The sequence below is a fragment of the Gavialis gangeticus genome, unplaced genomic scaffold (assembly GCF_001723915.1).
Source record: "Gavialis gangeticus isolate Ggan-Ray unplaced genomic scaffold, GavGan_comp1, whole genome shotgun sequence".
NCBI classification, from domain to species: domain Eukaryota; kingdom Metazoa; phylum Chordata; order Crocodylia; family Gavialidae; genus Gavialis; species Gavialis gangeticus.
The window spans coordinates 81,660,762-81,673,091 of record NW_017729029.1 but is presented as its reverse complement, the minus strand read 5'-3'; the positions used below and the strand labels follow the sequence as shown (position 1 = coordinate 81,673,091).

Sequence of the window (12,330 nt, the reverse complement as noted above, 5' to 3'; positions counted from 1 at the left end):
AAAACTCGGCATGTTGGGTAAGATTTGGGTGGCAAAACAGCATTTCCAATTAAAACTGTTTTTGGCAGAAATTCCTAGCAAGTTCTAGAGAGGAGCTTGTGGGGAAGACCAATACAGGAGTTGGGTGAGGGAAAAGGATTGGAACAGGGTTAGAGGGAACAAAGGTAAAAGGAGTCAGATTGGGTACAGGTTGAAGGGGAATTCAGCCTTTAAAAGACACATCACTATGGTATCTGGCATTGAACTCAGGAGTTCTGAGTCTCAGCATTTCCTTGTTGTCATCAAACATCTGTGAAACTCACAAAATGTGTGTCTAAAAAAACTCTAATAGCACAAATACAGGAGAAGTTACTGTTGATTAATAATAATAATAATTCTGTCAGCCATAGTAGCAGAGGTCTGTGTGGATCTAAGGGTACCAATACTGCTGGTAAGGGGTGAGTGGGGTCAAGGCGGTCCCATATGATAGAATTTGTGTTGTGTTTACTCTTTTTAAAATACTTTTTTAAAGAGACTGTACATTAAATAGCTGCATTAAAATTCACTTAAACCAGATTTTTTACAGATGATTATCAATGTTTTCTTATTTTCTGAGTGCCCAAGTAACAGTACTTGGAGCCAGATTTGCAGACCATTTACTTGTCAGTGAAAAATCTGCTCAGAACATAAAGTGCTATGAATTGTTATACATCAGATAAAATCAGGTGCCTAACTTTACTAGTAAATACTGTCCTAACTGCTGGCCATTCAAATTAGGCACCCAAAATCCATGGGCATCTTTAATTTTAATCCTTTTGTCCTCTCTTCTTAATTTGTAGAAGAGTGATAATGATCCCTTCTTAACTAACCGTGACCATGTACAGACCATCCATTGTGCTGGGAGAAGTGGGATTCTTTAAGAGATTTCTTGTGGAAAAGAATTGGCTCTTCTGCAAGAAGTTAGATGGAGTACCTGTGTGTACAGACATTAATTTCTATCAGCGGAAATTTATTCCAGTAGAAAAATAGCCCAGCCAGGGGGCACTCTCTGGGCCACCCTTGCCGTTAGGGGAGCCTATTACTTGATAGCTTGCCCTCTCCCCTGGCTAGGAAAGGGGCTGGCTGAAAAGCAGCAGCTGCCACACAGCCCTGGAAGGGTTCCTGCTGTAGAAGAATGCCTCCCACCCCATCCTTCCAACCAGCTAATTGGCAGAGACATCCTTCCATGGTGGGGAACCTTCCCTGTTTTCTCCTGCAGGAGAATAGCTCTGCTCCTTGCATCTTCCAGGTTGACCTGCAGCAAGGCTCCTGGAGCCCTGCAGTAGTGGCATGGCAGTCTCCCCTGCTCCTCACAGCTCCAGGCTGACCCAAAGCAGTACAGAGCATGTGGGAGGAGGGGAAGAGGATTTCATTGTGGTGGTTAGGCACAGCAGTCTGCTTTATGCCAGGAGCTGCACTGGGGAAAGCTGAATGCCTGGCTCCCAGCCCCACTGGTCAAATGGTGGGGGCAGCAGGTTAAAAGCTGAAGGAGTCAGGAACTGGGTATGCAGAGGTTTTCCCCAGCTTGGCTCTTGATTCCCAGTTTCCCCTTGCCACCCTGCTGAGCAGTGGGGCAGCAATTTAAAAGCTGGTGCTGAGAGCCCTGCTTTTAAATCTCTACTATGGCACTCAACTTCATGGTGGGACAGCAAGGGGGAGACAGGAGTCAGGTTGGGAAGACATTTCCAGAGCCTGCTCGTGGCTGCCAGCTCTTACATTGATGCCCTGAGCCTCAGCCAGGTGGTAGGGATGGCAAGGGGAAGGCAGTAGGCATCAGCAAAGCCCCTTGCCTATTACCAAAATGAGGGACTGCATGGTTTTAGGAAGAGGCAGGGAGTGATGACTCCTTGTCATCTCCCCATTTACAGCAGAAGGGGAGAAACTAGCCCTCAGGTCTTCTCAAGGCTGGGGTAAATGCTTAGGATTATACTATGTATCTACCCAGTCAGCAAACATTCACATAGTGCACTGAGTGGCAGAAGAATCCTGTGGAAAAAATAGTATGTGATCATCTAATTAAAGATTCGCAAAATATATATGTACAATAGATACATTTAAGTTTGCCCAAACAATCTTATTTGTGGTATTTCCTGACTTCTGAGTGCCTATCTTTATAACCCTAATGTTCTATGAATACAGTTTTTGTTTGTATATTTACTACCTGTATATTATATATTTACCACTGTAGTAGAACATCATACAGAGTTTTATGTATGCTATTATTCTCATGGACTGTTTCTGGGCTATATCAATTCTCTCCAGACATAAATCTATCATGCAAAACTTTGAATTAACTATTAAAGTACAGTATTACTACTACTAACAGAAAGAGTTAGTTGGTTTTAAAATAGTGAAACTCCTTATCACTGGAATTTCCTTTTTTGCACACATTTGATGAAATACAGCCTCATTTTTTCCACACTGGTCACCTCTAAAATTGAAGTATTGCATGGCATTTCAATAATACATATGAGAGAGGGGTCTGAGCCACACTGCTTTCCTAAAGAGTTTAGTATATTAGGTACTTTGCACTAATAGTAATTACATTTTGAAGAATTGTAAGTGTGGTTATCTTATCTTAATCTATCCATCTTATACCTTTACTTATCACCAGGTTGGTCTTCCATGTAAAATCAAGAGCAGGAACAAAGCTCCACATATTACTGATTAGTATTCAGTTTGCAGTCCACTATAGATTCATAGATGTTTGGGTCCAAAGGGACCTCGCTAGATCGAGTCCGACCCCCTGCCATGGGCAGGAAAGAGCACTGGGGTCAGATGACCCCAGCCAGGTGCATGTCTAGCCTCCTCTTAAAGGTCCCCAAGGTAGGGGAGAGCACCATCTCCCTTAGAAGCCCATTCCAGATTCTGGAAACCCTTACTGTAAATACGCTTTTGCTGATGTCTAACTTAAATCTGCTTCATGTAGCTTTTGTTCCTAGTTACTCCAAGGGGTGCCCTGGTAAAAAGAACATTTCCTATTCCTTGCTGCCCCCTCTCCCCACCCCACTGATAAATTTGTCGGCGGCCACAAGAGCACTTCTCAGCCCTCTCTTGTGGAGGCTGAAGAGATCCAGGTGCCTCGATCTCTCCTCATAGGGCTTTGCCTTCAAGCCTCTAACCATACCAGTGGCCCTCCTCTGAACCCTCTTGAAGTTGTCCACAACTCTCTTGAAGTACGATGCCCAAAACTGGATGCAGTACTCCAAGTACGGCCTGACCAATGCTGCATAGAGGGGAAGTATCACCTTCTTGGATCTGTTTGTCATTCACCTGCTAATGCATGAAAAGGCCGGTTAGCTTTACTGATCATTTTGTTACATTGATGACTCATGTTCATCTTGGTGTCAGCAATGACTCTGAGATCCCTTTCTGTCGCTGTGCTGCTGAGAAAGTCCTCCTCCAACCTGTAAGTGTGTTGGTGATTGCTTCTCCCTGGGTGCAGTAGTTTGCACTTGCCTTTGTTGAATTGTATCCTATAGCCACCACATCCTCTTCTGTAGTACTTTGACTTACACAAAATAGTGAATAAATGGCTATCTCATCTTTTCTTCCTTCGTATAGTTCTTTGCACTTGTCTTTAGTGAATTTCATCTACCTTAATTTGTACCATTTCTGTACTTTTTCAAGATCATCTTAAATTTGAAACTCATGTTTCAAAGCACTTGTAATCCCTCCCTGGTTGGTGTATAGTCTCTATTTCATCATCCAAGTTGTTAATGAAAATGTTGCATAGTACTAGACTCGGAACAGACCTCTATAGTCTGTTTAAAATGCATTAGGTAATGTCTTAAAATAAATCAACAAAACCTAGTCCTTTTCCCTGGTGAAGTCAATGGTAAGAATTCCATTTTAAAAAAAGACTTCAATGAGGGAAGGATCAGTTCTATTATAAAGTTCCCATTAACTAACTTATTTTTAACTTTGGCAGTGATCTTGTAAACACTTACTCATATGTTTAACTTTATACACATAGTTGTCCCATTGAACTTGATAGGGCTAATCACAATTGCATAGCTAAGAACTTGTGGTTTGTAAAGGCAAGGTACGTAGGTTTCATTACACTATGGTGCTTGACGTTTCTTCTTCCTTGTACTGAAATGGTTAGCAGAAAAAGTTCAGAAGTCTCATTGCAGTTAAAAGGAAGAAAACTCACAATGCATGTGTGCATGCACGCGTGCACACACACACGTACGTTTATTCCATCTTAAAATCCCAGGCTCTAGAAATTTAAAAATGGAGCCACATTTAAATATAAAATACTCACCAAGAGTTTTATCTTAATTAGGCATCCTGGAATGACAACAGCAAAGATTCTTTTTTAATGAAATATCGTAAGTCATGGATTTGTCAAGAAGTAGTCATGTACATACCCATGATCTTATGTCTGGATATTTTTGTCACTTTGGCCTATGCAGCTGAACAGAATTTAGGTCATGGCAGGATTATTTTCATTAATAGGAAAACAGGTTCTCCAAGCATGGTGTATTCATCGATACATTTGTTTTGTACAATGAACATCCACGCAGTTCTCTTTCCCTGACCATAGTGGAAACAAACAGCAGCAAACCTTGTTCCCTGCTTGTAGTTTCACAGACTGCCTGACCAGTCAGTTCTATGCCAAAAGGAGCTTTGTCTGTCTGGTTCATTTTAGGACTAAATAACTGCATCTCTTCCTGTCTGATGGCTCTCTTGCTCTTTTTTCCTCCTGTTTTATTTTGTCATTAATAATTGCAGAGCTTGCCAAGCAGTCTACTAACTCCTTTAAACAGGATACCTATTAATCTACCTGTTTTAGGGTGAGATTACACATTACAGTTAGATCATATTAAGAGCACATCAGACTTCAAGGATCATACATTTAGGCTCATTAACAAGTACTGACTGTCCTCTAGGTGCCTTAACGTTACACCACTTCTGGCATGGATTATTTTTTAACTGTTCTGTCTAGCTCAAGTTAAGTTAACTTTTGGGTGTTCACCTGAGATAAAACCACCACTTTGCAGTCCTCCTACCAGTATCCTAGGAGGCACTGTTTCCAGGTGGACTAGCTAACACTCAGGACTCTATGGCCCTGGACTGACAGCTGGGAACAGCTGGGCCGTAGATGAGTGGAGAGGAAAGGAAAAGGAGTAAAGTGGGGTAGGGAAGCCAGGGGAAGGGGGACATGGGAAAGATAGAATGGAGGTCAGGAGTGGAAGGGGAAAGAGGGAGGAGGCAGGGGGGGAGAGTGGGTGAGAAGAGAGCTGCCAGGCTGCTGCCCCCTCTACCACCTGAATCACCCCCACAACTATGAATCATCCTTTCCACCTTCAAATTTCCTCCTGCAGCCCTATCAGCCCCTTCACCCTCAGATCACTACCCTGTTGCCCTGATCAGCCAGAGAGTAGAAGAGGTAGCAATGAGGGTGTTCCCCTTCCTTACCTTCTCCTGGGGTCTCCGCAGACTATGGCCCCTATGCACACATAGATCCAGCCCCTTCTGAGCCCAGCAACAGAAGTGGGGACAAGGGTGAGAGGGGGAAGGGGCTTCCAGGTAGCTGTGGGGCCTGGCAGGGGCTGGATCTGGGTGCGCAGGAGGCATGGTCTGTAGAAACCTCAGGCTGCAGGGAGCCTGGGAGCAGGTAGAGAAGGGGAATCCCTTTGCCACTGCTGTTGCTCTTGGGCTGATTGGGGTGGCAGGCCTGATAGAGGGGTGGACGGGCAATCTGGGAGTGATGGGGTGATTCCAGGCGATGAAGTAGGCAATCAAAGTAGCGTAGAGGGATCCTTCCCCATCCTCCCCAGCCTAAACTGTGGCTAGAGAGCTGGCAAGTGGGGTAGGCTTAGAGCTGACTTGGAGACCCTAGCCAAGCTGAGCAGTGCACATTAGAGAGGGTATTAACCCTTAACATATGACTGATCCATAGCACCTGTTAATCTGAACAAACTAACATTCCTTAGAATTAGCACCTGATAACTCTAAGATAATTTCACCAGTATCTCTTTATATAAAGGGTTTAATTGCTCCTTCCATTTAGCCTGAAGGAGGCACATTCACGTTTTAACTAGGCCTGTGACATAAGAACTGCCATACTGGGTAAGACAAGTGGTCCACGTAGCCCAGTATCTACAGTATATAGTCATTATCTGCATTTAAGAGGTCCTATGCAAAAGGTAGTCCCTACCCACCAGTATATTCAGCCCTGCAGAGCTTGTTATGGGCCCCTGCCTCAGCAAGTGCCATGGCACCCTGCATCACACCACCTCAGCTGGCTAGGGGATATCATGCCTGTCTGCTTCCAAACATCCCAACCCCGCCAGCTCTCCATGCTTATGCTCCACATGCTTCAACATCCTGTCATATTGCATCCTGCCTGGATATAAAACAGTGGGACACCCTTGGCAAGGTTGAAGGTCCCTGGTGGGCCAGCCTGTATTCTGTCATAATCCTATAAGCCACTGGAGATTTAGGCTGGTAGCTCCTGTATGGAGCCATCCCCATGCGTGTGTATCTCGTGCACTTCACAGACATCCCCAAAACCTCTCAATAGAGGGAGACCCTGGCACGCATCTGCCTTGAGTGCACCAGGCTGCAGCCCCTCCGTTACCTCCTCAGGAACCTCTTCTTGGATCTGCTTCTTCCCTCACATTTTCTTTTATGTATTCCCCATTCATGGCCCCACTGAGTCCCAGGACCTCCTGGTCAACCTCTTCCTCACTCTGACCAAATTCACCATCTACCAGACCAGGTAGGAGGCCCTCTGTTCCCTGCCTGATTTGCTGCTTTGCTTTCTGCTTCCTGCCCTGTCAATGCTGTCCCCTCCCTGCTCTCCTGCATGCCATACACAGAGGCTGCTTGTACCACTTGTGCCCTGCTTGAGAGGGACTGTCTTTGGTTTAGATTGTCAGAGGATTATCTTTGATCAAAGACTCACTTGATGGCAGCTTGATAACATTATGCTTCTGCTTCAGTATTGTTATTCTAGAAATTAGTTAACAGTATGAATCCTTTAATTTTCTCTATATTTTTTTCTGTGATTACAATAACAGCATAGTATGTTTTTGTCCCTCATCCATTATATAAAATAGGGCTGTCCAACCAGTGGCCTGGTGGGTGCATATAGCCCCCAAGGGGTTAAATTGTTGCTCCTAGGTTCCTACCCAATCACTCTTAATCTCAGTGCTCTGCCTGCAGCAGCTGGGATTTCCGGGGCCCCCCTCCCTTCTCTGGCTCCACTTCCTGCCACCCCAGAGTGCAGTGCAGTGAAGCATGGCGCAGATGATGTCGCACGGTGCAGTGGGGGAGCCTGTGACTGGAGAGCTGAAAGTGAGGCTGGGATGTCCATGCGGCATGCTGCTGTGGGGGGACGGGAGGCTTGTGGCTTGTGCTTGTACTTGTGCAGCATGGAGCCTGTGCTGATGCAGCCCAGGGTTTACATGGGCCCCAACCACTTAGAAGTTGGATTAGTTGGAAAAATGTTGGAAAACTACTACACTTGAACCATCTTCCTGCTAATTATCAAAAAGAAGAGAGAGTAATAAGGTTTTCATTACAATAATGCAGGTTGCATTATGAAAGATAGAAATAGGAAAAATGTAAGTTGTGGCGGTATGTAAATACACTATAATTTGCCAAGTACTGGTTAGCCAGGTAGCCTCCAGTAAAAAATAAAAATGTGAAGGTCTTGTTCAGAAATTGACCACAGAAGGTCACAACTTTGCACTTTTGGAGACTTCTGGTGATTTTGCTGAAGGTACAAGAGCTGCTGACGTTCCATTCCATTGCACTGTGCACTGTCCAAATTCTTTCCTGAGGACCTCATAATCTAAGAATACAGCGACAAATGACAAGTGAAGAGAAGTAAAACATGCAATTGATGTTTGTTTCAAGTTAAATTTGGGACCTATGCCAAGTGATCATGTCACTAACCCTCCTAAAATCGTCACTAGCACAGTCATAAAATTGAGGGACAGGTCCAGAAGTTTATTTCATTAATCTCCAAGCTCTCTTAGGAAGTAGAGAGGTATGGAAAAGGCTTCCTTCTTCCTTTATAACTCTGAGATGTCAATTCTTTCCTTTTCTGTATTGGAATGAAACAAGACTTTAAAAAATACTCATAAACTATGAGACGCAGAGACCCCTGCACTGCTTGTAGTTTGATGGTCAGGCTCTTTCTTGAAATATTGGAGACCTGGCCTGAAGTCCTTGTTATGCCTGATTCAGACCAGAGACTTGAACTCCTTACTCCAGAACAAAAAGGAGTGCTCTGACCATCAGACAATTGGCTATTCTGAAGTAGAGGTCTCTCAGTTTCTCCTTTTGGACCTGTTCAGTTGAATAATTAAATATTAACTGTATCAACTGGTTCTGTAGTTGAAGGCTTAGGACCCTCATGAGGGTCATGAGAGATCCAGATCCAAGGTAAAGTTAATTATTCATACAATGTAAAACACTTTCAACAGGAACAATTTTAGGAAACACCCAGTTAAGACAAGCCAATAGCTTGGGGAGATCTCTTAGTGGGCTGCATACCCCTTCATGTACCCAGTCTCTTTTTCATCATAAGGGGTATACTATCAGTAAATGATTTAGTTTTAACTAAGCATTTTCTGGTTAAAATATTTTGCTGAAAAATTCCCAAGCAAGTCTACTGGAAAAGTTTCCTACTCACTACAGATTGTAATGGATACATTTCTATATTGAATGAAGAGGTGAAAAAATACAACTATCAAAAACATTAGCTGGAACATACAACATATTTGTCACATCTTCGCAATAATATGAATTGCCCTGTAAGATACACAAATGCTAGGAAAAGGCATGAGGGGGAAAATTAAGAGTTTAGGGTACATCTACATGTTCATTAATGTACTTTAGGTAATACACATCAAATCTAGTACCTCTGAGCACTTTTACACGTGGTCTGGGGGTGGGGGTGACACTTTAATTAGAGCGACTCCAAGAGCCACTCTAAAGTGCTGCCACGTCTCCTGTATCAGCATCCCCGTGCTTAAAAATGGCAGTGGTGGCTTCTTTGACAGGATTTAGTTCGAGTGCCCCTTCCGTCATTTTTAAGCATGGGGATGCTGATACACAAGACACAGGAGGCTGCTGGAACATAGCAATTGCCATGCTCCAGCAGATTCAATTAATCCAATGTGTTGGAGTAGCCTCTGCGCTTGTGTACAGGCGCCCTCCATTGTGAGATAATAGAAAAAGGTACATTAGCCTATTGTAATACACATTAGCTAAAGAGCATTTTTTTAATGCTTTAATGCACATTAAAATAAGCTAATGCACATTAAAGCACACATGTAGATGAGCCCTTAGACTTTTACTTTAAATGTACAGGCTTGTAGATGTTTGCGTTTTAAATATCTGCCAAGTACTAACACACTTAAAACATCTGACAAGTGTTATTTTGGACATCATATTGTTTATTACTTTCACTGCTGTAAGTCCAAGGGGAATGGACCAATTGTGGCATTTGGCCCCTTTTCTAGTTCAGTCTTGGAGCTTTGGCATAAAATGGAGTAGTCTCAGGGCTTTTCTAGTTTGTGACAGCAGCACAGAGTGACCTTACAGCAATGAAATTAACAGGTTGCTGCCAGGGGTCAATTGGGGAAGAACGAGCCTAGGTGGTGCTAACCATTCCAGACTTTGCCCACAAATATATAAAAATGGGTTCTACTGGTTTCTGTGGGGCTGGCACCCACTCAACGGGTTGACATGCATCAGGTAAATCATGGCAAAAGGTGTTAACCTATTCCTATATCAGGGGAAAATTTACTGCCATTTTAGGGTTGGCTAAAATATTTTAGCTACCTGTAATTTAGTATCAAGTTTTTTTTTCTGCTCATGACAAATCCTGAGATAAGTGTAGTTCACACTTTTCACATCTATTATTTCAGCATTCTGCAAGCTCAAACAGATATTTCAGCAGCAGCTGGACACAGCTTGTTTTTTCAAGGTTTTCTTTATAGACATAGCACTTGATATATTATTTTTTACATAAAATATAAGCTAGAGGAAAGGAAGGCGGAATGCTTTCACTGTTTCTGTCCCCCCAGACTCATTTGTGTAAATAAAGTGGGGGAAGTGACTGGGGCAGCCAGCCTGGGTGATGCCTTTGTAGGAGGTGGAAAAAATAGTTGTGATCACAGTGGCAGCTGACCATGCCACTGTGATCAGCACCACAGCAGCTGGCAGTGCCCTGGCCATTGCAGAGCTGCCCTAGGCACAAAACTGCCTGGCTGCACCTCAGCTCAGACTACTTTGAATGCAGACTTTGATAGATGGTGGAGTCAATTTTAAGTCTTATTATAGAGGTGTGACTTGGAGCTCCACAGGTGGGTTGGGTTTGTGCTTAAAGCATGATTCAGTTGTTCTGTGACATATGACTCATATATCACCTCCTCTCCCAAATTCAGCACTTAAGTTTTACATACAATAATGAATCTTTAAGATACTATATAAGTATTCGTGTCACAGTATTCATTACTTACAGAGTGAATGTAGTTCATTTGAATTTTGATGAAAGGATCAGGCCTAATAACGGTAGTTGTGCTTGGAAGTATAGCTCACTGCTGAAGGGAGATGCTGCAGGATTTTTTTAACTGCTTTCTCAGATGACAACAGAATATGTCATTTAACCAGAACACATATAAGATAAACCAGGAACCATCAAAACAATATTAAAATAGCAACTATAAATTATTTGAAAGTCTTCAGTGACTATGAATTCAGCTGTGTGATATACTTGTGAGGGCTAGAAGGATCTAGTCTCATGACACGAGAGAAATATCAGAGCTGCAGCTGCAAATGTGGGTGATAGCAGGAGATTTACCTGTAAATACAGGTAATAGTACAGAGCTTTTTCCTTAGAGAAGGTCTGTACTTTTTCCTATGGGCCCTTAGTTTCCCTTTTGGAGTTTAGTTTGTATATCCAAACTGCTCAACACCAGAAAAAAAATCAAGGTTTAGCTTTAAAAGATGTATAGTCTCTGCAGAGGTAGATCTGGGATTTTGAAAAGCAGGATGCAGATGGTGTGGAACATCAGTGGTTAAAATTAGCACAACACACTTATTTTCAGTTAAAGAGAAACTAGAAGCTTTACTAATATATTAGGAGTCCAGTGTTACATTATTCACTTTAAGATTAAAGCTAAACCAAATGTAACTTTATTTGGAATTTGCACTAATTTGCTAAGATTACATATTAAATTTAAAAAATGCAAACTAGGCAAAAAATAATCAAAAGATATTGTTTCATTAGTCATGTGACCATTATAGTTATGTGTATGTCTCTTGTTCAGTTTCATAAAACAAAATCTATTCTTTCCGACTGTGTTGACAGTGTATACAGGCAGTCCTCAGACTTACGACATAATTGGTTCCTGAAAACCATGTCTTAAATTGAACATTGTAACTCGGAACTGATTTTCCCATAGGAAACAATATTATAAATGGGGGATTGGTTCCTGAACCAAGGCCTGATACCCTATTTTCACCAAAAATAACCCAGAATTTTGTACTCAATCAATTATACATAAGTAATATAGCTACGTTAATGTATTCATATTGTAAATAGCAATCATACTGATTTAGAAGGACTTCTTTGAGTTGACTTTACTGGACTTTTTGAAGGGTTCTTGGCTGGAGTCTTCTCAGGAGTCTTGGTTGTAGGTTTTTCTGCAGTCTTGTCTCCTTTCTTAAAGAAAGTGTCCAAGGAAATTTGGGCATATGTTCTCCAGGGAGATGGGAGATGCAGCAAACTTGCTTGCTGGTGTGGTGTGGCATCAAATCAAGCATTAAAAAGTCAAAACTGATGTCAGAAAGTTGAAACAGGGTATCAATTTATAAATGTTGTAAGTGTGAAACATTGTAAGTCGAGGACTGTCTGAACTTCAGTGTCAATCATTTCCACACTTGAGTTAACATTACCACACTGAGTTAAGGTTTTTAGCTGGGGATAAAAACAGTCTGCGGAGCTCTGAAATGGAAGAGAGACATTACCAGGAATGGCTAACAACCAGAAGAACTACAGAAGAAAGGATAACTTGAGTAGTGGAATATGAAGGCCATTATAAAAAAAAAGGATCATTAACACCTATGAAATTAAGATAGTAGCAGGAATCAGGTAGATTATAAATCATGAAGTCAATAGACTCCCTCACTGCTGCCTGAATAGAAATGCTTCCACCCCTCCCAGGCAGTTGGTTTTAAAGTTTGGATGGAGCAGGAATCAAAGAGCGGTGCAACTGAATTTGCTGCCCCTGAATCTCCTGTATCTCAAGGTGTAAATTAAAATGCTCAGATGTCTTTAGGCAT

At 42.4% G+C, this 12,330-nt stretch overlaps 1 protein-coding gene and 1 long non-coding RNA gene across 3 annotated transcripts in view; both read left to right on the top strand.

Annotated features, from left to right (window-relative positions):
* The window catches only part of LOC109300914, a 6,035-nt gene extending 5,480 nt beyond the window's left edge, over positions 1-555 (top strand). Inside the window, exon 2 of the long non-coding RNA XR_002098368.1 lies at positions 165-555. This is a non-coding gene — a long non-coding RNA (uncharacterized LOC109300914). The remainder of the gene's footprint in view (positions 1-164) is intronic.
* The window catches only part of ASB5 (ankyrin repeat and SOCS box containing 5), an 89,617-nt gene that overhangs the window by 22,020 nt on the left and 55,267 nt on the right, over positions 1-12,330 (top strand). The window lies entirely within an intron of this gene.